The sequence below is a fragment of the Symphalangus syndactylus genome, chromosome 8 (genome assembly GCF_028878055.3).
Source record: "Symphalangus syndactylus isolate Jambi chromosome 8, NHGRI_mSymSyn1-v2.1_pri, whole genome shotgun sequence".
Classification (NCBI taxonomy): domain Eukaryota; kingdom Metazoa; phylum Chordata; class Mammalia; order Primates; family Hylobatidae; genus Symphalangus; species Symphalangus syndactylus.
In genome coordinates, this window is record NC_072430.2 from 68,441,093 (window position 1) to 68,463,978 (window position 22,886).

At 37.5% G+C, this 22,886-nt stretch overlaps 1 protein-coding gene across 1 annotated transcript in view; it reads left to right on the forward strand.

Moving 5' to 3' along the window:
* LOC129487942 (cilia- and flagella-associated protein 47) overlaps nucleotides 1–22,886 on the forward strand; it is a 477,840-nt gene that overhangs the window by 347,800 nt on the left and 107,154 nt on the right. The gene's annotated exons all lie outside the window — the stretch shown is intronic.

A 22,886-nucleotide genomic window follows, 5' to 3' on the forward strand; every position in this document is an offset into this window, starting at 1 on the left:
CAACAAGACATCTTTGCCAAGGTCTATGGCCAGAATGGTATGTCTTAGGTTTTGTTCTAGGGTTTTTTTATAGTTCAAGGTCTTACATCTAAGTCTTTAATCAATCTTGAGTTCCTTTTTTTGTATGGTGAAAGGAAGGAGTACAGTTTCAGCCTTCTGCATATGGCTAGACAATAACCCAGTACTATTTATTGAATAGGGAGTCATTACTCATTGCTTGTTATTGTTGACTTTGTCAAAGATCAGATGGCTATAGGTGTTCAGCTCTATTTCTGGTTTCTCTAACGTGTTGGATTGGTCTATGTGTCTATTTCCTTACAAATACCTTGCTATTTTGGTTACTTTAGCCTTGTAGTATAGTTTCAAGTCAGGTAGTGTGATGCCTTTGGCTTTGCGTTTCTTTTAAATTTTTTTATTTTTAATTTTTGTGGGTATATAGTAGTTGTATGTATTTGTGGCGTACATGAGATGTTTTGATAAAGGCATGCAATATGAAACAAATCATGGAGAATGGGGTATCCATTCCCTCAAGCATCTATTATTTGTGTTACAAACAATCCAATTACAATCTTTTAGTTATTTTAAAATGTACAATTAAGTTATTATTGTCTATAGTTACCCTGTTGTGGTATCAAATAGTAGGTCTTATTCATTTCTTCTACTTTATTGTACCAATTAACCATTCCTACCTCCCACCAACCCCTGACTACCCTTCCCAGCCTCTGGTAACCATCCTTCTATTCTCTATCACCATAAATTCAATTGTTTTGATTTTTAGATCCACAAATAAGAAAATGCAATGTTTGTCTTTCTGTGCCTGGCTCATTTCACTTAATATAACGATCTCCAGTTGCATCTATGTTATTACAGATGACAGGATCTCATTCTTTTCTATGACTAAATCATACTCCATTGTGTATATATACAATTTTCTTTATATATTCATCTGTTGATGTACACTTACATTGCTTCCAACTCTTAAATATTGTGAACAGTGCTGTAACAAACATCTCTTTGATATATTGATTTCCTTTCTTTGGGATATATACTCAGCGGTGGGATTACTGGATCATTTTTTAAGGAATCTCTAAACTGTTCTTCACAATGGTTGTACTAATGTATATTCCCAACAACAGTATATGAGGGTTCCCCTTTCTCCACATCCTCGCCAGCATTTGTTATTGCCTGCCTTTTGGATATAAGCCATGTTGCCTGGGGTGAGATGATATCTCATTATAGTTTTGATTTGCATTTCTCTAATGATCAGTAATGTTGAGAACCTTCTTACATGCCTGTTTGCCATTGGTGTGTCTTCTTTTGAGATATATTTATTCAAATATTTCTCCCACTTTTATCAGATTATTAGTTTTTTATAGAGTTGTTTGAGCTCCTTATATATTCTGGTCATTAATCCCTTGTCTGATATGTAGTTTGCAAATGTGTTCTCCCAATCTGTGGGTTGTCACTTCACTTTGTTGATAGTTTCTATTACTGTGCAGAATATTTTTAATTTGCCATTATCTTCCGGCATATAAAATTTCCCCTGAAACGTCTGCTGTCAGACACATGGGAGCTCCATTGTATGTTACTTGTTTCTTTTCTCCTGCTGCTTTTAGGATCCTTCCTTTATCCTTGACCTTTGGGAGTTTGATTATTAAATGCTTTGAGATAGTCTTCTTTGAGTTAAAACTGCTTGGTTTCTATAACATTCTTGAATGTGGATAGTCCTATCTTTCTCTAGGTTTGGGAAGTTCTCCATTTTTATCCCTTGGAATAAACTTTCTACCCATAGTTATTTGCTTACCTTCCCTTTAAGGCCAATAACTATCTTTCCAAAGGCAGAGGAGCCCCACCTGTAGCTGCAGGCCGTGAGGAATACTGCCAAATGACAGCCAATGTTCCTTTAAGGCCCAAGGGCTCTCAAGTCAGCTTGTGGTGAATGCTGCCTGACCTGGGACTCACCCTTCAGGGCACTGGGCTCTCCTCTTGCCCACGGCAGGTTCAGAAACGTCATCCAATAGACAAGTCCTGAAATCAAGGACGCCAAGAGGCCCTGTGGCCATGCTGGTACCTAAGGTGCAAGATGATGTCCCTTTGACTTTTTGCTCTGCTTTTCTCAAGCAGCCACCCTATAGCCACCACAACTGGTGATGTGCTGAGTCTCACCTAAAGCCAGAAAGTCTCAGAGGCTCACCCAAGGCCCTTGATGTAGCACCTGGGTATTACTGCTGATTATTCAGGGCCCGAGGACTCTTCAGTTAGCACGTGATGAATGCTGCCAGGACTGTGTCCTTCCCTCCAATGTATCTGGTTCCCTTCTGACCAAGTATGTGTCTAGAAATGTCGTCTGTGAGCTAGGGCCTAGAATGGGGTCCTCACAACATTGGCTGGTGCTTATCCTGCTGTGGCTGAGCTGCTATCCAAAATGCAAGACAAAGTACTCCTCATTCTTCCCTCTCCTTTCCTTAAGGGGAAGGAAGGGGTCTCTTCTGGAGCTACGAGCCTTGCAGCCTGGGGTTAGGACTTCAGTGATGCCAGCTCTCCCTCACCCAGCTGGTGTCTCAGTAGGTCATGTACACCCCCAAGTCCATTGGCTATATCTAAGGTTTGTTTAATGATTGCAGTCTTTATAGACTATACTGCCTTTCCAGTTTATTTATAGACCCAGCACAGTTTAGCCCTTGGTTGCAAGGTTTGTAGGAACTCAAGTTCAGACCACTGGGATTGACAATTCCCCTCTGGTAAGGACTGGTTTAAATGCTCCCTCTGTGGGTGGGCATCAGCTGATTTTGGTCTGGTTTTCCTTTCTGCTCTAACAGAAAAGCACTGAGTTAAATGCCCCACAATTGCTGTGCTTTTCCTCCTCCAGCACCCAGAGATGCTGTCTGCTCACTGCCACCATTGCTGCGGGGTGGGTGACGGGTGACATTGGAGACTCAAGACTTTTTTTCTATTTCTTCAGTGCCTCTTTCAGTGACACAGATATAAAGCCAGGTACTATGAGGGCACACCTGATTTTTGGTTCTTATGAAGGTATTTTTTCTGTGCAGGTAAGTGTTAAAATGCTGTTGTTGCAGAGGAGGTAATCAGTGGAGCCTTCTATTCTGCCATCTTGCTCCATCTCTCCCACCTTTGACTTTCTTCTTTTTGCTTAGGATTGCTTTGACTATTTGGGCACTTTTTTGGCTCCATATGAATTTTAAAATAATTTTTATTTCTAACTCTGTGAAAAATGTTGTTGATAGTTTCACAGAAATAACACTGAATCTGTACATTTCTTTGGGACATTTGGCCATTTTAATAAGACTTCTTCTTCCTGTGCATGAGCATGGAATGTTTTTTCATTTGTGGTGTCTTGTGATTTTTTTTTTTTTTCTTTGAGACAGAGTCTTGCTCTGTCACCCAGGCTGAAGTGCGGTAGTGCAATCTCGGCTCACTGCAAGCTCCGCCTCCCGGGTTCACGCCATTCTCCTGCCTCAGCCTCCTGAGTAGCTGGGACTACAGGCGTCAGCCACCTCTCCCGGCTAATTTTTTTGTATTTTTAGTAGAGACGGGGTTTCACCGTGTTAGCAGGGATGGTTTCATCTCCTGACCTCGTGATCTGCCTGCCCAGTGTTTTGTAATTCTCATTGTAGTCATTTTTCACCTCCTTGGTAAGCTGTATTTCTAGGTAGTTTATACTTTTTGTGCCTATTATAAAAAAGACTGTGTTCTTTATTTGGCCCTGAATTAGGACATTTTCCATGTGTAAAAATGCTACTGATTTTTTGTGCATTGATTTTGTATCCTGAAAATTTACTGAAGTCATTTATCAGTTCTGGAAGCCTTCTGATGGTGTCCGTGAGTTTTTTGAGTATAGAATTGTATGTGAAGAGATTGTTTGACATCCTCTCTTCTGATTTGAATGCCCTTTATTTCTTTATGTTGTTTGATTGCTCTGGCTAGGACTTCCAGTATTATGTTGAAGAAGAGTAGTGTGAGTGGACGTCCTTGTCTTGTTCCAATTCTCAAGGTGGGTATTTCCAGCTTTTGCCCATTCAGTAGGATGTTGGCTATAGATTTGTTGCACATGGTTCTTATTATTTTGAGGTTTGTTCCTTCGGTGAGTAATTTGTTGAGGGTTTTGAATGTGAGGTGATGATGAATTTTATTGAAGGCCTTTTCTGTGTCTCTTATATCTTGATGTGCTTTCTTGCCATCCAGATTTTGAATTCTATGTCTGACATTTCAGCCATGTCAATCTAGTTAAGAACCATTTCTGGGGAGATAGTGTGATTTTTTTTGGAGGTAAAAAGATACGGTGACTTTTAGAGTTTCTAGAGTTTTGTGCGGTTCTTTCCATCTGTGAGGGCTGATGTTCCTTTATCATTTGAAATTGCTGTCATTTGGATGGGCTTTATATTTTTATGGTCATTACTGCCCTTGAAGGTGTGACTGTGGTGCAAGTTGTGTGTAGTTGAATGACTTAGTTTCTGGATGCTTTCAGAGGGCCAGTGCTCAATTCCACATTGCTGGGCTATGTGATCTATCCATGAGTGGCTGGTACTGGGTCCATGGCTTTGTCCACTGTTCCCTTGAGGTTAAGCCCCAGCTGAGATGTAGGAGCCGAGGCACTGCCAGATTATTGGCAACAGCACTCCATAGGGAATGGTGGGGGCACGGTGGGTGTAAATGCTCCAGTGGGGGTGGTGGCAGCGCTGTGGGTGGGAAGTGCTCTGGTGGGGGACTTGGGGGTGCCACAGGTGAGAGGCTCTCCAGCAGGGGTGCCATGGGTGGGATGCACTTGGGCTGGGTTGATGGTGGCATCACTGGTGGGACACACTGTGACAGGGGTGGTAGGGGTGCCACAGGTGGGATGCACTCCAGCAAGGGTGACAACAGAAGGAAGTACTTGGGAAGGTGGGGGGCCATGGGCTGGAAGTGCTCCAGTGGGCACAGCATGGTCACTATTTGTAGGAGGTGCTCTGCCAGGGACATTGTGAGTGGGAACCCTTCTGACAGGGGATGCCATGGGCAGAAAATACTTCGGTGGGACAGTGATGGTGCCACAGCTGATTGTGACCCATAGGGACGGTGGTGAGATTGCAGGCAAATGCCATCTGGTGGGATGATGTCAGCAAAAGTGCTCCAGTGGGGTGACAGGAGGATATGGTTAAAGTGCTATGATGGTAGATGCTGGCAAAAAACCTTTTGGTGGGGTAGCTGAGGCTGCACTGCATGTAGGCGTGGCCTGGCAGGAACTCTGGGAGGGGCTGGAGGTCAGTGGGGCATGCAGATCAGATTCACCCTGGTCCTATGGAAAAGATGCCCTTCTTTCTCCAGGTCTAGCAGCTTACACATGTCAGACCCACCACCTTCCTCAGGAGCTGTTCAGGGCCTGGAACGTATCCTGGCACTGAGCAATCTCATGCATGATTTCCAGCTTCCTCTTCCTTCAGTCTCAACATCTGGGCCCTCTCTTTAACCTCTCTCAGTGCATTCTTTCAGACAGTCTGGTTGAAGCATGCCATATTCCTCAATATTCTGATCTGTCTTGGTGAGAGAAGTTCTTCCTGGCTGTGTCTAGTTAGCCATCTTGTCCAAGTCTTTGACATTGAAAGAAACTTATTGACCATAGTACCACAGAAACAGTTGAGATATTATCTAATGTAAATTTTGCTTTTTTCTGTGTTTTTCTTTCTCCTCACTGTTCCCTTCTTAATTTGATTTGCAAAAGCCAAAAATGCCAGATGATTGTATATACCTCTCCTGACAACTTCCAAATATGATATGGGCATATGGGGGATTTGGAACTTCTTTTGTCACCTCTCTATCCTAGCTTATTTCAATGAAAAAAACTAGGTAGAGTGTTATCAATATCTTGGTTGAAACTGAATTTGGATATTTTTGGTTTTTTGCCATCAACAATATTGACTGCTATACTTGTAGAAGCAAAACCAATCAGGTGTCATTGGTCTTTGAAAATAATCATTGTTTGCTATAGAGTGGTTCGTGTTCTTTTTTTTTTTTTGTGACAGAGTCTTGCTCTGTCGCCCATGTTGGAGTACAGTGGCACGATCTTGGCTCACTGAAAGCTCCACCTCCCGGGTTCACGCCATTCTCCTGCCTCAGCCTCCCGAGTAGCTGGGACTACAGGCACCCGCCACCACACCCAGCTAATTTTTTGTATTTTTAGTAGAGACGGGGTTTCACCATGTTAGCCAGGATGGTTTCGATCTCCTGACCTCATGATCCACCCGCCTTGGCCTCCCAAAGTGCTAGGATTACAGGCGTGAGCCACCACGCCCAGCAAGGTGGTTCATGTTCTTTTAGGTGACAGGAGTGATTTTTAAAAGCAAGACCTTGGGGCATTGTGGAGATCGTATATTTGGTATTCTTGGGTGCTCTCATGGTCCTTTGGACATTTTTCTTTTATTTTACAATTTTAGCTTTCCCAGGTAGCCTATGCTCTGATGTTTCATGATGGCATTACCCTAGAGGGTTTGTGAGTACTAGACCTTTTCTTTCTCACTCTTGATACCAAAATCAAGATGAGTATTAATTCTATCCCCAAGTTGTACTCACATGATTGTCTAGAAATGAATTCATTTGTGTAAATAGATCTACAAGTAGTGTCACATATGGCATTTTCTGCCTTTACACAAGGTGATCTGTCCTCTGATTGCTAGCCTGGCCTTGGCCTCCAGACCAATTCCTGGCATACAACTGCAGGTGTCCAGTCAACAATGAATAGAAGAAGCAATGCATTTTCAAAAATAAAGTTGCTCCCAATATATTTTTAAAGTTACTTAGTATTGCAATAATAAGAGTACAATAAAATATGAGAACAAGGAAGATTTACCTGCTTGTAGAAAAGTAAATTTGAAACTGTCTATACTCTGTCATGCTGAAGGAAAGACATTCCTGCAACTTAATTGTTTGCCACGAGGTCCAACACTCACTTGTAATTTTTGATTATATATTAGATAAATAGTTCTCACTGGAAGTAAAGACTATAGATGCTCTATTGAATATAAATTTGGGTTACTTTAGGAAGAAGGTTCTAGTGGCTGATGAATCCACCCATTATATTCTAAAGAAAGTCTTTATCTTTGAATTTTGAGCTACTAAGATATGTTTAGCATTTTTATTTAAAAAATTAAACTTCTCTCTTTCTTTGTGTGTGTGTGTCTGTCTGTCTGTCTCTCTGTCTGTCCTGCTTGCTCAATCAAAAGAATTTGTGTATGTTGTGGAAAGTTATTTACAGTCAAATGAAAATGTGATTTGGCAGGTTGTTGGCTTTTCTCATGCTTTAGGACATAAGAATCTCAGATATAGCAGTTACATAAGAATCACAGATACAAGGGTTTATTGTAAAGTATTTCATTATATATTTTTTCAATCAGAAACTTTTCAAGTTTAAAATACCCTTCAATGATAATTTTCTAAATGTCAGGATTTAAGCACAACCTATTGAATTTACTAATTCAGTTAGATAATTTTTCAGAGAATTGGCTCTTAAATCTTTTAAAATATGTCAGTATTTCAAAAGGGTTTGCAAATACTGATAAACCTTTGACTCTGGCCACTCTTTACGCTTCTGTGAAAAGTGATCTCCCTGTTGTTATTGCATGGATAAGGACCGAAAGATACTTTTAATAGTAAAATTCCTTTATAGCTAATGTAAAAATAACTCATAGAAAAAGGTTCCACTAAGTGAAAGAAAAATAAATGAAAACTTTACACAGAGGCTTAGAAAGCCACCCTCCTAAGTGTAGTGAATCTAAACAAATGGTCAGACAATTCAGTTTGATACCAATGAGACATACTTGACTTTAAGGACCTAAGAGGAGAGGTCAACTAACAGAGATTTTAGATAGATAGATGCAAACAAACACAGGTGATAGACAGATAGATTAAAGTTCTTCTGGATATATAAATATGGTGGCTTCAGTCATTATTCTGCATTAATTTTCTTGCACATGACATTGCTTAGTGTTGGAAAGATCCATATAAGTGACTGTTAACTACACTTCTGTACTTTGTACAATACTTCTGATTTGGGGTGACATTTTTCAATTCCTATCATACTGCTGAGCAGTGCTTGCTGGAAGGGATGGGTATAATTTCTGCAGTGTATTTTTTAACAGCTTTATTCCTGTATAATTGAGATACAATAAATTGTGGATATTTAATGTATAGATTTTGAGAAATTTTAACACATGTATATGCATATGAAGCCATTGAGATAATAAGTATAACTGTCACTCCAAAAAGTTTTTTTTGCCCATTTTTAATCCCTTTTCCCCTCCCCCTCATTTGCTAGACTACCCTTGCCTTAGGCAACCAGTTACCTGTTTTCAATCAGTTTATATGCATTTCAAACATTGTATATAAATGAAATCATACAGTGTGCACAGTTTCATGCTGTTTTATTTTGTGCAAAATAATTATTCTAAGATCAGTCTACATGGTGCCTAAATCAATAGTTTATTCCTTTTAATGCTGAGTAGCATTTAATGGAGGATGTACCACAATAATTTGTTTATCCATTTACCTGTTGATAAACATTTGTTTTTTTCCCTATTTTTTGGCAATTAAAAATATAGCTGCTATGAACATTCATGTATAAGTCTTTGTATGGACATATGCTTTTACACCTCTGAGGGAAATAACTTATGAATGCAATGTTTAGATCGTATGGTAATTGAGTTTATACTATTTAAAAAGAAACTGCCAGATAGTTTCCCAAATTAAGTGTTTCTTTTCCCATTTCTCCCAACAATGTATGAGAAATCCAGTTCCTCCACATTCTTGACCATACTTAATAGGGTTACTCATTCTAATTTTAACCATTTAAATTTGTAGATACGGCTATCACAGTGTGGTTTAAATTTTCATTTCCATAATGAATAATGACATTGAGCATCTTTACATGTCTTTATTTGTCATCCATGTATCTTGTTTACTAAAATGCCTTTTAAAATCCTTTACCTATTGCTCCCCCATTGGGTATTTTTATTGTTGAATTTTGAGAGTTTTAAAATTTGTGTATATATATATATATATATATATATCAGATACCCTAAACATGTATTTGATAAAGGATTTGTGTCTAGTATGTATGTATTATATAGAGTATATATATAATATAGTGAATATATATAATTATATATTATATACATATTCTGGACACAAATCCTTTATCAGATACATGTTTTTATATATAGTGTATATATACTATACTGAATATATATACTTATATACATATTCTGAACACAAACCCTTTATCAGATACATGTTTTTATAAACTTTTCCCCAGTCTGCAGCTTGCCTTTTTTTTCTTCATGATGTCTATTGAAGAGCAGGAGTTTTTTATTTTGATGGAATGTAATGAATTACTTTTTTCTTACATGAATCAGAAAGAAGCACTTGGTTTTAATAGCTGTCTGAACCATCACTGCTTTAACATTTTGCCCCAGCCTCTGTTTTTCATCAGCCATGTAATTTTGTTTTTCCCACCTTGCTGTTTTGGTCCCCTAATGAAGGGGCAATAAAACAAAAGAAAGTGGGTTAAAAGTAAGCTTAAAATGAAGGGTGGAAAAAAGAAAGGGACAGAAGGAAGATAAAAATTAGTGGAAGATTTTTTAGGCCATTATAGTCTTGCTTCAATGATTTTATAGATTTTGTAGGGTAGTATGATATTAGAGAAACAAAACTTTATTCAAATTTATTTGATCATATGTAATACAATGTTCACAGAGAAGATACTTATACCAAAACTTCTTGACTGAACTAATTTGCTTCCATGGTTCACAAATTGATGAAATCCCAGTCATACAGAGATTTTCCTTACAGTACGTCTCCTTAGCAGTTGGAGGCAATGAAGCATGGAGTCAAAGGATGATGCAAGGTAGGTGTGAGGGGACCAATTGCAAAGACAGAAAATGCTTTGCCAGATTTACCCATTACTATGGAAACTGGCTTTTGGCAGTTTTCTGAGGGATGAGAGTTTAGGTGATTAATGTGCAGTATCTGAGCTCTATCTCTTTAGGTCAAATTAAATGTTATGTAAGGACAAGTGTACTTCAAAACATTTATGAAAATGCATATTATGAAAAAAATCTATTCATGGGTTTCAAAATACTTTTTGCACGAAAATAAACTCATGCTAACTTGACATAACATATCTAAACAGGACCTAGTTTGAGATTCTAAGTAGGATGAGACATCATTTGAAAGAGACCCAATGAAAGCAATATGAATTCTGCTAATATTGAAATAAGAGCAAACACCAAATTTACGGTGAAGCTTTAGCGGAAAAAATGGTAAAATCATTGATGCTTTACAGAAAGTTTACGGGAACAATACCCCAAAGAAATCGGCAGTTTACAAATGGGTAACTCATTTTAATAATGTACAAGATTCTGTTGAAAATGAAGTTCACGGTGGCAGGCACATCAATTTGAGAGTAAAAATTCATCCTGTTTGAGTCCTAATTCAATAGGACCTACAGTTACTGGCAAAAATAATAGCCAACACTATAGACTTCTTAATTTGTTTAGCTTATAGAATTGTGACTGAAAAGTTAAAGTTGAGCAAACTTTGCACTTGATGGGTGCCAAAACTGTCACACCCAGATCAGCTGCAAACAAAAGCAGAGCTTTCAATGGAAATTTTAAACAAATGAGATCAAAATTGTGAAGCATTTCTTCAAATAATTGTAACAGGTAAAACATGGCTTTACCGGCAAAATCTTGAATACAAAGTAAATTAAAGCAAGAGGTGGGCCGGGCGCGGTGTCTCACGCCTGTAATCCCAGCACTTTGGGAGGCCGAGGCGGGTGGATCATGAGGTCAGGAGATCGAGACCACGGTGAAACCCCGTCTCTACTAAAAATACAAAAAATTAGCTGGGCACGGTGGCAGGCACCTGTAGTCCCAGCTACTCGGGAGGCTGAGGCAGGAGAATGGCGTGAACCCGGGAGGCGGAGCTTGCAGCAAGCCGAGATCGCGCCACTGCACTCCACCCTGGGCGACAGAGCCAGACTCCGTCTCAAAATAAATAAATAAATAAAAAATAAAAAAATTGAAGCAAGAGGTGGAAGTGGGCCAGTTAAGCAAAATATGAGAGCAAAGGTCATGGCAACAGTTTTCTAGGATGCTCAAGGCATTTAGCTTGTTGACTTTCTGCAAGGCCAAAGAACAATAACATTTGCTTATTAAGAGAGTATTTTGAGTAAGTTATCCAGAGCTTCAGCACGAAAAATGCCCAGGTAAACTTATCCAGATGGTTCTTCTGCACCATGACAATGCTCCTGCTCATTCCTCTCATCAGACAAGGGCACTTTTGTGAGACGTTCAATAGGAAATCATTAGGCATCTACCTTACAGTCTGGATTTGATTCTTTCTGACTTCTCTTTCTGACTTCTGCCTTTTTTTTCCTTAGCTTAAAAAAATCTTTAAAGGTCAGTATTTTTCTTAAGTTAATAATGTAATAAAGACTGTTTTAACATGGTTAAATTTCCAGGACCCTCAGTTTTCTTAGGGATGAACTAAATGGCTGATACCAACACTGGCAAAAGTGTCTTGAACTTGATATAGCTTATGTTGAGAAATAAAATTTATATAATTTTTATTATTTTAATTCCATTTTTCCATAAACTTTTTGAAGTTCCCTCGTATGTGAGTGATTTTTATATTTTTCCAATCAAAATTCTGTTTATTCTGCAGTATATTTTGTGATATTCAAACACAATTTAATTTATAATTTCTCATATTATATGCCAGGAAAATATATATGCCTTTGCCACTTACTAACTGTGTAATCTAGGCAAAGTTAGACCACCTTCCCTAAGCCCAGGTTCTTCAGCTTTAAAATGGGCCCAAAGAGTAATTAACTCCTACGTTTCTTGCAAGAGTTAACTAAGATGATGAACAGGAAGCATTTAGCATATGCCTAGCACACAGTAAGCATTCAATAAATATTTTAAAAATTATTTTCAAAGGAAAACCCATTAATATAAAATTATGTTTTTCAGCCTTTAAACTTGAGGCTTTTATATGATAATATATACTTGGAAAAAACTTGATTAAAAAAGACTTGTATACTAGAAAATGTTTTACTGACTGTGAAAAAAATGATTTTGAAAAATCAATCACTTAATGTTTAGCAAAGAAACAAGTCTATTTTTCAAATTAAAACTTGTGCTATTAAAAACATAATGGGTTTAATTGCTATTCCTATTAGATTTTTTTCCCTTCATAGTCTATTGAGACAAACTGAAAATCTCCATTAATTCAATGAGGCTGTTATCTTAATGTGGGGAGTTGCTTTTAGATACTAGTATTATTACTGTCATATTTCTCATTTTACCAAAGCGGTCTAATAATTTTCCTATTACTTTGACAAAGTCGAGCACCAAAAAACCAAGTTTTATATTTATTTTTGTTTCCTGTTGGAACAATTGACCTTACCCTGAAGAGTGGAATATAGGCCAAAAAAATAGCATGTACATATGTTGTGTAAAAAAGTTACCATGTTTTGGAAAACATATTATTCTCATAATCATGATTTGCTGCGTTTCGTTTGAAGATGTACTGCTGACAATCAGGTTGCTAAGTATAATGTTATTCATTATAATATGTGACAAGAATTTGACTGTCTCTTCCACAGTAGCTAATTAACAATAAAAAAATATGTAAAATGAAAAGAAAAAAATGTTTAGAAACAAATTAAATTGACATTGTCAAGAAAAAGGTTTTTCACTAGAAAAATACCTGAGCAAATTAATGGCGTACTTCTTTTTTTTTTTTTTTTTTAATTATACTTTAGGTTTTAGGGTACATGTGCACAATGTGCAGGTTTGTTACATATGTATCCATGTGCCATGTTGATTTCCTGCACCCATTAACTCGTCATTTAGCATTAGGTATATCTCCTAATGCTGTCCCCCCCCTCCCCCCACCCCACAACAGTCCCTGGAATGTGATGTTCCCCTTCCTGTGTCCATGAGTTCTCATTGTTCAATTCCCACCTATGAGTGAGAACACGCGGTGTTTGGTTTTTTGTCCTTGCGATAGTTTACTGAGAATGATGTTTTCCAGTTTCATCCATGTCCCTACAAAGGACACGAACTCATCATTTTTTATGGCTGCATAGTATTCCATGGTGTATATGTGCCACATTTTCTTAATCCAGTCTATCGTTGTTGGACATTTGGATTGGTTCCAACTCTTTTTGCTATTGTGAATAGTGCCGCAATAAACATACGTGTGCATGTGTCTTTATAGCAGCATGATTTATACTCCTTTGGGTATATACCCAGTAATGGGATGGCTGGGTCAAATGGTATTTCTAGTTCTAGATCCCTGAGGAATTGCCACACTGACTTCCACAATGGTTGAACTAGTTTACAGTCCCACCAACAGTGTAAAAGTGTTCCTATTTCTGCACATCCTCTCCAGCACCTGTTGTTTCCTGCTTTTTTAATGATGGCCATTCTAACTGGTGTGAGATGGTATCTCACTGTGGTTTTGATTTGCATTTCTCTGATGGCCAGTGATGATGAGCATTTCTTCATGCGTTTTTTGGCTGCATAAATGTCTTCTTTTGAGAAGTGTCTGTTCATGTCCTTTGCCCACTTTTTGATGGGGTTGTTTGTTTTTTTCTTGTAAATTTGTTTGAGTTCATTGTAGATTCTGGATATTAGCCGTTTGTCAGATGAGTAGGTTGCAAAAATTTTCTCCCATTCTGTAGGTTGCCTGTTCACTCTGATGGTAGTTTCTTTTGCTGTGCAGAAGCTCTTTAGTTTAATTAGATCCCATTTGTCAATTTTGGCTTTTGTTGCCATTGCTTTTGGTGTTTTAGACATGAAGTCCTTGCCCATGCCTATGTCCTGAATGGTATTGCCTAGGTTTTCTTGTAGGATTTTAATGGTTTTAGGTCTAACATTTAAGTCTTTAATCCATCTTGAATTAATTTTTGTATAAGGTGTAAGGGAGGGATCCAGTTTCAGCTTTCTACATATGGCTAGCCAGTTTTCCCAGCACCATTTATTAAATAGGGAATCCTTTCCCCATTTCTTGTTTTTGTCAGGTTTGTCAAAGATCAGATAGTTGTAGATATGTGGCATCATTTCTGAGGGCTCTGTTCTGTTCCATTGATCTATGTCTCTGTTGTGGTACCAGTACCATGCTGTTTTGGTTACTGTAGCCTTGTAGTATAGTTTGAAGTCAGGTAGCGTGATGCCTCCAGCTTTGTTCTTTTGGCTTAGGATTGACTTGGCGATGCGGGCTCTTTTTTGGTTCCATATGAACTTTAAAGTAGTTTTTTCCAATTCTGTGAAGAAAGTCATTGGTAGCTTGATGGGGATGGCATTGAATCTATAAATTACTTTGGGCAGTATGGCCATTTTCATGATATTGATTCTTCCAACCCATGAGCATGGCCATTACATAATGGTAAAGGGATCAATTCAACAAGAAGAGCTAACTATCCTAAATATATATGCACCCAACACAGGAGCACCCAGATTCATAAAGCAAGTCCTGAGTGACCTACAAAGGGACTTAAACTCCCACACAATAATAATGGGAGATTTTAACACCCCACTGTCAACATTAGACAGATCAACGAGACAGAAAGTTAACAAGGATATCCAGGAATTGAACTCAGCTCTAAACAAAGTGGACCTAATAGACATCTACAGAACTCTCCACCCCAAATCAACAGAATATACATTTTTTTCAGCACCACACCACACCTATTCCAAAATTGACCACATAGTTGGAAGTAAAGCTCTCCTCAGCAAATGTAAAAGAACAGAAATTATAACAAACTGTCTCTCAGACCACAGTGCAATCAAACTAGAACTCAGGAGTAAGAAACTCACTCAAAACCGCTCGACTACATGGAAACTGAACAACCTGCTCCTGAATGACTATTGGGTACATAATGAAATGAAGGCAGAAATAAAGATGTTCTTTGAAACCAATGAGAACAAAGACACAACATACCAGAATCTCTGGGACACATTCAAAGCAGTGTGTAGAGGGAAATTTATAGCACTAAATGCCCACAAGAGAAAGCAGGAAAGATCCAAAATTGACACCCTAACATCACAATTAAAAGAACTAGAAAAGCAAGAGCAAACACATTCAAAAGCTAGCAGAAGGCTAGAAATAACTAAAATCAGAGCAGAACTGAAGGAAATAGAGACACAAAAAACCCTTCAAAAAATTAATGAATCCAGGAGCTGGTTTTTTGAGAAGATCAACAAAATTGATAGACCGCTAGCAAGACTAATAAAGAAGAAAAGAGAGAAGAATCAAATAGATGCAATAAAAAATGAAAAAGGGGATATCACCACCGATCCCACAGAAATACAGTCTACCATCAGAGAATACTACAAACACCTCTATGCAAATAAAGTAGAAAATCTAGAAGAAATGGATAAATTCCTTGACAAATACACCCTCCCAAGACTAAATCAGGAAGAAGTCGAATCTCTGAATAGACCAATAACAGGTTCTGAAATTGTGGCAATAATCAATAGCTTACCAACCAAAAAGAGTCCAGGACCTGATGGATTCACAGCTGAATTCTACCAGAGGTACAAGAAAGAACTGGTACCATTCCTTCTGAAACTATTCCAATCGATAGAAAAAGAGGGAATCCTCCCTAACACATTTTATGAAGCCAGCATCGTCCTGATACCAAAGCCAGGCAGAGACACAACCAAAAAAGAGAATTTTAGACCAATATCCTTGATGAACATTGATGCAAGAATCCTCAATAAAATACTGGCAAACCGAATCCAGCAGCACATCAAAAAGCTTATACACCATGATCAAGTGGGCTTCATCCCTGGGATGCAAGGCTGGTTCAACATACGCAAATCAATAAATGTAATCCAGCATATAAACAGAACCAAAGACAAAAACCACATGATTATCTCAATAGATGCAGAAAAGGCTTTTGACAAAATTCAACAACCCTTCATGCTAAAAACTCTCAATAAATTAGGTATTGATGGGACGTATCTCAAAATAATAAGAGCTATCTACGACAAACCCACAGCCAATATCATACTGAATGGGCAAAAACTGGAAGCATTCCCTCTGAAAACTGGCACAAGACAGGGATGCCCTCTCTCACCACTCCTATTCAACATAGTGCTGGAAGTTCTGGCCAGAGCAATCAGGCAGGAGAAGGAAATAAACGGTATTCAATTAGGAAAAGAGGAAGTCAAACTGTCCCTGTTTGCAGATGACATGATTGTATATCTAGAAAATCCCATTGTCTCAGCCCAAAATCTCCTTAAGCTGATTAGCAACTTCAGCAAAGTCTCAGGATACAAAATCGATGTACAAAAATCACAAGCATTCTTGTACACCAATCACAGACACACAGAGAGCCAAATCATGAGTGAACTCCCATTCACAATTGCTTCAAAGAGAATAAAATACCTAGGAATCCAACTTACAAGGGATGTGAAAGACCTCTTCAAGGAGAACTACAAACCACTGCTCAATGAAATAAAAGAGGATACAAACAAATGGAAGAACATTCCATGCTCATGGGTTGGAAGAATGGCATACTTCTAAGATACATTGTTTAAAAGTGTTCCTTCAATTAAAACATGAACTACTGAGTAAACACATAATGGCTTCTGTAGTTCTCTTCACCGATTTTTATTTTTTGTGATAGTTAACTATTTTTCATTCTGTTCTATAACATACAGTCTTGCAATACTCATATAGGGCTTTTAAAATATTTTACAAATGAATGCCTAATTTCTATTTGTTAAGGGATAATAAAATATAATAAACTTTAAATGAGTGAGTTAGGGGAAAGAAAAATATGCTGAGTCTATAATGGACTGAAATGAGTGAGAATGGAAAATATGTACTTTTAATCTGTGAGAGTACAGATGATCCTGGAGTTACAATGTTTCTACTTATGATTTTTCAACTTTATGATGGTGCAAAGGCAATATACATTTAGGACACTCTTTGACTTATGATGGGGGTTATGGCTGTATAAATCCATTGTATATTTATAAAGTATGGTAAGTTTAAAGTGCCTTGTCAGCTTATGATATTTTCAACTTATGATCATTTTACCGGGATATAAGCCTGTTTGCAAATTGAGGGACATCTATACTTGATAGTATTTGAAATACTGATTAGATTTCCTTATTATTTAAGCCAAGCATGTTGTGTAACATATGTAGGTTTATCTAAATATTGGCTTTATCCGACTGAATTGTTTTCTTAATTTCCTACTCAAATTATTCATTGCTAGTGTATAAAAATGTAACTGATTTTGCATGTTGATTTTGTTCATGAACATTTGCTGAATGCTTTAACAAGTTTATATGTGAAATCCTTAAGGTTTTCTGTATATAGAGTGTCATATAAAAAGAAAAAAAATTTTTTCTTTCTAATTTGGATGCCTCTATTGCTTTTTTTCATAACTCCTTTGCCTAGAATACCCAGAACTATATTGGATAGAAGTAGAAAAAATACAGGCATCCTTGTCTTATTTCTGATCTTAGAGGAGGAGCTTTCTGTCTTATACCTTATGTATGATGTTATGTGTGAGTTTATCCTACATTGCCATTATCGTGTTTTGGATGTTTCCTTCTATTCCTAGTTTATTGAATGTTTCTTTTTAATCATAAAAGGGTGTTGAATTCTGTCAAGTGCTTTCTTTTTTCTTTTCTTTTTTTTCTTTTTTTGAGACAGGGTCTTACTCTGTCCTCAGGCTGGAGTGCAGTGGCACCATCTTGGCTCACTGCAACCTCCACCTTCCAGGCTCAAATGATTCTACTGAGTAGCTGGGACTACAGGCGGGTGCCACCACCCCAGGCTAATTTTTGTATTTTTTGTAGGAACGGGATTTTGCCATGCTGCTCAGGCTGGTCTTGAACTCCTGGGCTTAAGCTATCCACCCCCCTCAGCCCCACAAAGTGCTGGGACTACAGGCATGAACCACCACAACTGACCTGAATTTTGTCAAAAGTTTTCTATGTATTAAGTTAGATCGTTTGTGTGTGTGTGTGTGTGTGTGTGTGTGTTTTCCTATATTCTATTACTGTGGTATATTAAATTGATTGATTTTTGTATGTTGAATGACCATTCATTCATTCATTCTGGAAATTAATTTCATTTGATCATAGTGTATAATCCTTTTACTATGTTGCTGAATTCGGTATGCCAGTGTTTTGTTGAGGATTTCTGCATGAATGTTCATAAGAGATACTGGACTTTAGTTTTCTTTTCTTGTAGTGTCTTTGTCTGGTTTTGGTATCAGGGCAATGCTAGCCTTCTAGAATGAGTTAGTAAGTATTTCCTTCTCTTCAAATGTTTGGAGATGTTTGAGAAAGATTGATGTTAATTCCTCTTTAAATGTTTGGTAGAATTCAACAGGGAAGACATCTGGTCTTGGGCTTTACTTTGTTGGAAGTTTTTTTATTACTGATTCAACATCCTCATAGTGTTGTATCTATGCAGATCTTCTATTTCTTTGAGAGACGGTTTTAGTAGATTGTGTGTTTCTAAGAAATTTTCCATTTAATCTAAAGTAATCCATTTTTTGGTGTATAATTATTCATAATATTCTCTTATAATCATTTTTATTTTGGTAAAATTCATAGCATAAAAACATTTATATGTATATATATATATATAAAATCTTAATTCATGTCACTGGTCATACATACCAAGATTGAAATCAAGTCCCTCTTGTTTTGCATTTATGAATAATATTTCAACAGCCTCTTTGTATATAACTCTTCACTGACTGTGCTAGTTTACCTGTAGGGATAACATTTAATATACAAGTTATTTATAGGATAAATAACAAAATGGATATGTCAAAGGGGATATGCACTTTCAAGTTTGTGGATTTTGCAAAATAACTCTCCAAAAAAATACCCGTTTTTACTCTCACTACTAGTGTTTGAGATCAGGGCTGTCACTCAACATTTTTATCTAAGGTGAATGTTACCAAAGGTGTTAAGAATTGCCAATTTGAAAGAAAAATATCTTTTTTTATTTTTGGAGGGGAGTATAAGTAATTTGAATCTATATTTCCACATAATGTGTTTATTAAATTTTAGTATAAGTGTTATTTTAGCTTTAAATATTAAACTACAACTTTTACTCTCTACCTTTAATGCTTTCTAAAATTTTAAGTAGCATGACAATCTTCTGTTATTTACAGACTTGCTTAGGTCAGTGTGAGGTATGTTTTGAGTCATTTCTGGTAATTTATGTTGCACATTCCATCCAGATTTTAGAACTAAGCCTAGAATAATATTAGCATGTGTGTGTACATAAACATAAAATATATAAATATACAAATACATATCTACACACCCATTAGAAAGAATTGGTTCTCAGATTTATGTGAGAGTTGAACAACTAGATTAATGTTCAGAAGTAATTGAGAAGGAACAACAATACACCATTTGTAAAATTATTAAATTAAATATAGGATGGTGATCTTGAGTCTAATACATGACTACCCACGGATGATAGCAGGCAGCATAGTCTAATGTCATGCTTTTCAAAGAAGCCTGGAATTTTGAGGGAGTTGGGAGGAGAAATCTTCTAGAGGAAGCAATGCAGAAAAAGAATACTCCCAGAGTTCCATGACTGTGGGACAATGAGAGGACTGCAGTGACAACCTTCCTGTGGCTTCTTTGCATACAATTTCTTACAGTATATTCTTATTCTGATTTAATTTGTTTTGCTACTATAGAAGAAATTATTTAATTTCATGGACATGTACAGTAAATTACTCACATTTAGTTTCATAATAGCAGTTATATTCCATGTAAACATAAAAGTGATCCAATAATGGAAAAATGAAGCTGATAGTGAATATAAGATGTCACATTGTCTTGTGAAGTCTCTATCCTCTGTCTTTTAAAATGGAAAAAAAAAGCAGCAAATGTTCTATTGATGATAGTAAATGTTATATCTTACAAGTATTCAAAACCCATAACAAGCATGATCTGTGCCTGGAGGAATTCATGGCCTGTTCCTGTGGCTTGCTGCCACTGCATTGGACAGTGAGGACATATATGTACCTGAGGACAATGCATTTTTAAAAAGAAGTGGATTTCAAACATTTTTGTCTAAGACCTAGAATTTAAAAAAATATTGATTTTACATTGTGACTCAATAAACATACACATATTCTCTATTATATGCACAGCTACAAATAAAATGGAAACAAAATTTGTATGAAACAATACTTTCTTTACTACATAGAATATGTTTTCAGTTTAATCTCTGTGCTGTCCAGTATTAAAGATACTGGAAACAAGTGTCTATTTCAATTTCAGTTAATTAAAACCAAATAATATTACATTAGCCATATGTGGCTATGGGCTACCATACTGGATAGCACAAATATAGAATATTACCATCTTGTCAAGTCCCTATGATCAGCTGCAGGTCTGTTGGAGTTTGCTGGAGGTCCACTCCAGACCCTGTTTGCCTGAGTATCACCAGTAGAGGCTGCAGAACAGCAAGTATTGCAGAACAGCAAATATTGCTGCCTGATCCTTCCTCTGGAAGCTTCATCCCAAATGGGCACCAGCCTGTATGAGGTGTCAGTCGGCCCCTACTGGAGGTGTCTCCCAGTTAGGCTACACGGGTGTCAGGGAACCACTTGAGGAGGCAGTCTGTCCGTTCTCAGAGCTCAAACACCATGCTAGGAGAACCACTGCTCTCTTCAGAGCTGTCAAACAGGGACGTTTAAGTCTGCAGAAGTCTCTTCTGCCTTTTGTTCAGCTATGCCCTGCCCACAGAGGTGGAGTCTACAGAGGCATCAGGCCTTGTTGAGCTGTGGTGGGCTCCACCCAGTTCAAGCTACCCTAGCTTCTTTGTTTACCTACTCAAGCCTCAGCAATGGCAGACTCCCATCCTCCTGCCAGGCTGCTGCCTTGCAGGTCAATCTCAGACTGCTGCACTAGCAGTGAGCAAGGCTCCGTGGGCGTGGGACCCACCAAGCCAGTTTTGGGATATAATCTCCTGGTGCGACATTTGCTAAAACCGTTGGAAAAGCACAGTATTTGGGCAGGAGTTTCCCGTTTTTCCAGGTACAGTCTGTCATGGCTTCCCTTGGCTAGGAAAAGCAAATCCCCCAACCCCCTGTGCTTCCTAGGTGAGGCGATGCCCTGCCCTGCTTAGGTTCACCCTCCGTGGGCTGCACTCACTCTCCAACCAGTCCCAGTGAGATGAACCAGGTACTTCAGTTAGAAATGCAGAAATCACCCGTCTTCTGCATCGATCACGCTGGGAGCTGCAGACCAGAGCTGTTCCTATCCAGCCACCTTGGAACAGACCCCAAATGTATAATTTCACAACATAGCTAACATACAATTATTAGTAGTATGTTTTACATTCTGTTTTACACAGTCTGTGGAATATAATGTATATTTCACACAGCACATCTTATTTAGGACTACCAACATTTTAATTGCTCAGTAGTCACATGTGACTAATGGCTGTCATATTGTACAGGACATGTCTAAAGTCGCAACTTTCAGGACTTTTGGTCACCTGTCTGTCTGTAAAAATATGAAACACATGAAATATCTGTATCTCCCGTCAACACACGAAACACTTGTATTTCTCACCTCCCCCCAGAAGCAAGTTAAATTTTTTTTTTTTTTTCCAAATTAGGCGTTTCTTTCTTTTAGATATCTGTCCTCTTCAAGAGCAGTGTGACCAACAGTATCTTACTGTTTTGGACCATCTCCTAACCAGGAATAGTAAGAACATCAATAAAGATGTCACGTATTGGGTATTTGCTCTGTGCTTTTGGCTGTTTTCCATATGTGTTTCATTTCAAGTTGGTTTTACATACACACATTATTATATCTTAAGATGATTTTACTTCAAGCTCTCTTTCTAAGGAGACCACACTCCAAAAACATAGAATTTACTAAAAAAAATTCAGGAAGAGTTTGTTACTCTCAAGTAAAAACCAAGAAAATATTGATGTTTAATTTTAGTTCTACTTGTCTTTACAATTAATGAAGTGTGGATACTACCATAATTCAACTACACAATATTTATAGGCATTGCTGTAAACTATTTGATTTTGATGCATGGCTAGAAACACATAGTTTTGTGTGCAAAAGTTTGTTTATGTCAAGCTGGTATTTAGAGGTCAGGGACCATTTCTGAATCATTTCCATAAGAATATAAACTTTAATTTAAAAATTAATACCAACTTATATAGGTCAATTTTAGTATAAAAAAATTCCAGAGAGTGATGATTTTTGATAGTAATAACTTTTGTTTTGTTTTGTTTTTGAGAAAGTTTGGCTCTTTCGCCCAGGATGGAGTGCAGTGGTGCCATCTCGGCTTACTGCAACTTCCGCCTCCTGGGTTCAAGTAATTCTCCTGCCTCAGCCACCCAAGTAGCTGGGATTACAGATGTGTGCCACCACGCCTGGCTAACTTTTGTATTTTTACTAGAAACAATTTTCAGCATGTTGGCCAGGGTGTTCTCGAACTCCTGACCTCAAGCAGTCCACCCGCCTCAGCCTCCCAAAGTGCTGGGATTACAGGCATGAGCCGCCGCTCCTGGCCTCACTAATAACTTTTATAACAAAATGTTTAACATTTTATATATTAAATATTTTCAAGAAATTTCATGCTTGGGATATTGTGATATTATATAAAATAAATAATTATTGTAATGGGGTAATAAATAGAGCATTAAAATGACTTAGGAAGAAAATAAGAACAGTTACCCAGGGGCAATAACTATTCTGAAAGTTGATGCGTTTATATTATTTTCCACTTTTTAAAATTATCTCAGAAAAGCTGTTGAAAAATTACCATTTTAATGGAGATTTTGAAAATATTTCCTTAAA